A 5,343-nucleotide genomic window follows, 5' to 3' on the forward strand; every position below is an offset into this window, starting at 1 on the left:
GAAAGAAGGTACTAATGAGTTAACACGTGCAAAGCAATTTCTCTGACGTTATCCTTTAACAAAGTGTAAACTTGGCATTTCTTGGCTGAAGACTGGCCACACCCCTAACAGCCTTTAAAAAGCTAAGCCTGGGCCTAATCAGCGTCCTTGTTTGCGTGGTGCGGGTGCGCTAATGATCCCGTCTGTACCACAGTGTCTGCTCCACCCGCCATCCACCCCGGCCCGCCCTTTCTTCTCCCCTTCCCTTCTCCCCGGCCCAGAAAGCGGGGGCCTGGAGTCCATACCGCCGCCGCCGCCGCCTTTTCCTTTTTTGCTGCCTCCATTGCAGCCTGAGACGGACCAAGCCGGGAGTTCCGCCGCCACTGCCAGAAAGGACTGAATGGCAGAAGATGCCCTTCGTTTGAATCTGCTAAAGCGAAGGCTGGACCGAGCAGATGAACGTGATGATAAACTGGCAAAGAGACTCAAGATGGAAGGACATGAAGCTGTGGAGCGATTAAAAATGTTAGCACTTCTCAAAAGGAAGGACCTGGCAGGCATTGAGATGCGCCGTGAGTTACCTACTAAACACGATGGGGGCGGCCGTGGCAAGGGCTATGGGGAAAAAACTTAAGGGGAACCTGAGGCCGTATGGAGATAACAGGACTGCTAGAAGGCCAGGCAAGGAGAGTAGCAATGATGAGCCTGCAGATATGAGTGCTAGGAGAAGTGAGCCAGACCGGGGACGGCTGGCTTCCTCCCCTGACATCACTATCCTTTCTGACAATGAAGCCTCCAGTCCTCGTTCCAGTTTCCAAACGGAAGACAGACTGAAAGTAGCCAATTTGGAGATGTTTAAGGGGAGAGGTATTGAGGGGCGGAGGCAGCTTATTAAGCAGCTGAGAGATAAGCTACATCTAGAGGAAGCCAGACTGGTACTGTTGAAGAAACTAAGGCAGAGTCAGTTACAGAAGAATAATGTAGTTCAGAAGACCCCTGTTCTGCGAAATGCAGCAGCAATTATCCATCCATCTCGTGCCCATGTAGGACAGCAGGGCCAGTCCAAGCTCCCTTCCAGGCCTCGTGTTCAGGGGGTGGATCCCCAAAACCTGAGAACATTGCCAGGGCACAGCGTCATCCGCTCTGCCACCAACACAACCCTCCCACACATGCTGATGTCACAGCGATTTATTGCACCAAACCCTGCCCAACTGCAGGACCAGCAAAGGCCACCCAAGCCTGGCCTCTCGCGCACCACCACACCCAAGATGAACCAGCAGCAGTCAAGTTCTTCTGCCCCTTGCCAGCGCACCACGTCCTCTGCCATCTATATGAACCTTGCCTCTTACAGCCAGCCAGGGACTGTTAACAGAGGGTCTTCACCACTCCCCAGTCCCAGAGCCATGACTGATGCAGCCAATTCACAAGCAGGAGCTAAGTTGGCCCTTTGTAAGAGAATGGAAAAGACACTTCTGAAGATCCCACCCCCTAAGCCTCCTGCTCCTCTGCTCCACTTCCTGCCCCGTGCAGCCGACCGCGAGTTCATCTCCATGGTGGGCCTGGAGGAGGTGGTGCAGAGTGTTACTGACGGTCAAGGCACAGGTTGTGCCTCACTTCTGCGGGTGGAGCCATTTGTATGTGCTCAGTGCCGCACAGACTTTACCCCACACTGGAAGCAAGAGAAGAATGGCAAGATTCTGTGTGAGCGGTGCCTGACCTCCAACCAGAAGGCAGCTCTAAAGGCTAAGCATACTAATCGGTTGAAGAATGCCTTTGTCAAAGCCCTAGAGCAGGAACAGGAAACTGAACAGCAACTACTGCAGCAGGCAGCCCTCTCCCCTACTACGGCTCCAGCTGTGTCCAGTGTCAGTAATCAAGAGACCATCATGAGACAGCAAACGCTCCGGCAGGCTCCACCGGCCCCGAGCACTCTCCGGCATGACATCCCCACATCTGCCAGCTCCCTGCTTTCCAATTTTGCACAGGCACACCAGCTGTCTGTGTCAGGAGGCCTCCTTGGCATGCCAGGTGTTAATAATGCTTACTTGAACACTGACGTCGGGGGACACAAAGCACCTAGCCTGGCAGACCGACAGCGGGAGCACCTTTCAGACAGGATCCCTCCCTGGTCTGTGTCACAGTCCATCAGTGGACAGAAATAACGCCTATTCCACCTGCCCTGCCCCAACCCTGAACCCTCTGCCCCCCCAACTTTTGACCCCGACTTCTGTCCCATACTGGTGCCTACCACACACACACACACACACACACACACACACACACAATCAAGAAACAAAATAAAATAAAAAGGCTAAGCCTGGTAGGTCTGGAGACAGAGATAAACTGCAACTTTGGGAAGTGTGAATGAACCTTGTGCCTCTATCAGAAGGTAGAGATGGGAGGAAGGAATTTTCTTACCTTCCCATATCGTATTGGTTATCATGTTTTGTAGCATAATTGTTCACTCAGTAGGAAACAATGAATCCATCAGAGAACAGAGAAATGCATATAGTGACTTAAGAGAAGGAAGCAGCTTCAAAGAGGATGCAGTCTGGCAGCTGCGGATTCAGAAATTAATCCTGGGGAGCCTGGCAGAGGAGCCTGGTGAGTGGGCACCAGAAAGCCTCCTCGCCTGCCGCTGGCTGCGGCCGATGCCCTGGGGCGGTCCCCTTGGGCACTGGGCTGGGCAGCGGCGGCCAGTCGCGGTGGTGCAAGTCATGCCGCGTCGCCGGCCCCCTTCACCCGAGTAGTTTCCCAGTGTCGGTTCTTTCTAGGAGAGATCTGAACATTTTTGCTAGGTTACAACAAGAAGCAAAAACGCTACGTCCATTCACCTCTTCAGAGATTAAGAAGCTCTACTTCAACACCCATGCTGTGGTGCTTCTTCTGGAAGAAAAGGGTTTTACCACTCAAGGAGAAATCATCGTCTCTTCATTACTGAAAATCACGAACAGCAGCATGGAGGTTGTCAGCCAGGATATGGTCACCAAGATGTATCAGGAAATCACTGCACAGCAAATGTCTTAGATTGCTGGTATAGGGTCATTTTAGAAAAGAGTGAATTTTCAACCTCCAGAGCAGAAAATGAGAAATTAACACTAGAACTCCACCAGTTGACGCGAATATTGGATGAAATACTTAAAGTCCAGGGAGATAATAAATTGAATTTCAATCTAGAAAAGAGCAGAGTGCAAGAATTGTATTCGTTGAATGAAAGGAAGCTACTTAAAATGAGATCAGAGGTATTAACATTGCAGACACAACAACAGGTACTTACAGACAGAAAGATAGACACTAAAGTTGCTGGCCTGAAGACCATGCTTGAGTCACACAAGCTTGGTATTAAATATTTAGCAGGTTCTGTATTTACATGCCTAACTGTAGCTCTGGTATTTTATCATCTATTCATTTAAGTGCCTCCTTAAAAGGACCTGTATTTGCCTTAAGAATATGAGGTTATTACTTTTTCCTCATTTCAAATTTTAATCTTGATTTGATTTTTATTTATGTTATTTTTATGCACATTATGATATAACCATCTTTAAAGTGTCAGGAAATCCATTTTGTGGCTCTATCTTTTGCTATCCTTTGATCTCACTGGTACATTTGTGAGGATGATACCACTGAAGAACCAACTCACCTTGACCAAGGTGATAATGACCTTTCGTATACTTAGTCTTTAAGAAAATTTACTATGGGGGCAGCTAGATGGGCCAGTGGAGAGAGCTCCAGCCCTGAAGTCAGGAGGGCCTGAGTTCAAATTCAGCCTCAGACACATAACACTAGCTGTGTGACTCTGGGCAAGTCACTTAACCCCAATTGCCTCGACAGAAAAAAACAAAACAAAAAACCAAACAAACCACAAAAACAAAAACACACACACAAAACACAAAAAACAAAACAAAGAAATTTTACTATTAAAAAATTGTGGTGGCTTTATGAGTGAAAAAAGAAAGGAAAAAAAAAGAAATTAACCCTGATTATCATTGGGTGCTAAGCTGTGGGGAGAAACAGATTAAGGTTTCTGAGCCACCTGCCAGCAAGAAAGCAGTGTTAGGACCTTAGAGTACAAAAGGAATGAATTCCCTTTCCCTCTGTGTGCTTTACTACTATTGTTTGCTAAAGATTGTATCCACTCTTTCCATTGACACTGGACATGGATGGATGTAGGTCTATATTTGTAAGTAGAGGTACTGCATAAGTATTTGTAAAACATTTCCAAAACCAATATAAGGTTGTCTTGGGGTTAGGGTAGGGGAGACAGGAGAGACCTAATGCGAAGGCAGGATTTCAGCTAAGTCTTGAAGAAATCCAAGGACTACAAGAAGCAAAGGTGAGGAGAAAGAGCATTCCAGGAATGGAGGACAGCTAGTGCAAAGGCCTAGAGATGAGAATGTCCTGCATGAGAAACAGCAAGATCTGTGTGGCTGAAGAAGACATAGAGAGGAGTAGTGTGTAATGAGGCTGGAAAGACAGGATGGGGCTGGTTGTGAAGGGATTTAAATGCCAAAGAAAGATGGTTTTTTTTTCTTTTTTGTTTGTTTTTGTTTTTATTCTAGAGGTAATAGGGAGTCATTGGAGTTTATTGAACAGGAGAGTAATGCAGTCAGACCTGTGCTTTAGGCAAATCACTTTGGCAGCTGAGTGGAGGTTGATTTGGAGTAAGGAAAAAGGAAGAAGGGAAAACAATTGGAATACTGTTGAAATAGTCTGAAAGACTCCCTTTTTAATGAACAAGAAGAAAAATCAGCCAAAGAGACAAAAACTGTGTCTGCAGAATGGCAAAATAAGTCACATCAGTAGAATTTTTTAAAGTATTAGATTAAATAAAAATATTAGTGTAGTAAATGGTTTAATATGTCAGCATGGTATAGAAGGAAAAACGATTTATTGTCTTTTACTTTCAACTAGTTGTTGTAGACTCATAACCACAGTTAGAGAGGAAATATTCAGAAGGTGATTAAATCCATTGCCTGATTTTCATTTAGTCCAGCCTGATTTCTTTGGTCTCTTAGGCCAGTGCTACTTTCCATTACTTTTTAAAGATGATTTGCATTCATTAAAGTCCCTTTTCCAATGTCTCATGACATTATGGCAGTAACACTGGATTCTCTAAGGCTCTGCCATTAGAGTGGAAGTTCTGGTAGGCCCTACCCAATTGAAGGATTTTAAATGGGGGTCTAATGGTAGATAGTGGACTTTTTGTCTGAGAACCAGTTTAAAGGCCTCTAGGTGCCCAATGGATAGAGCTCTGGACTTGGAATCAGCAAGACCTAAGTTCAAATCTGGCCTCAGATAGTAATTAGCTGTGAGGCCCTGGGCAAGTCATTTACTTGCTCTCTGCCTCAGTTTCCTTACCTGTAA

The 5,343-nt window shown here is 46.3% G+C and overlaps 2 pseudogenes; both read left to right on the forward strand.

Moving 5' to 3' along the window:
- Positions 1 to 379: 379 nt before the first annotated feature.
- On the forward strand, positions 380 to 2,141 carry LOC110205447 (transcriptional repressor p66-beta pseudogene; annotated as a pseudogene).
- A 446-nt stretch (positions 2,142 to 2,587) lies between these two features.
- Positions 2,588 to 3,392, forward strand: LOC110205449 (mitochondrial calcium uniporter regulator 1 pseudogene; annotated as a pseudogene).
- Positions 3,393 to 5,343: the final 1,951 nt, after the last annotated feature.

The sequence above is a fragment of the Phascolarctos cinereus genome, unplaced genomic scaffold (assembly GCF_003287225.1).
Source record: "Phascolarctos cinereus isolate Bilbo 61053 unplaced genomic scaffold, phaCin_HiC Scaffold_5;HRSCAF=322, whole genome shotgun sequence".
NCBI classification, from domain to species: domain Eukaryota; kingdom Metazoa; phylum Chordata; class Mammalia; order Diprotodontia; family Phascolarctidae; genus Phascolarctos; species Phascolarctos cinereus.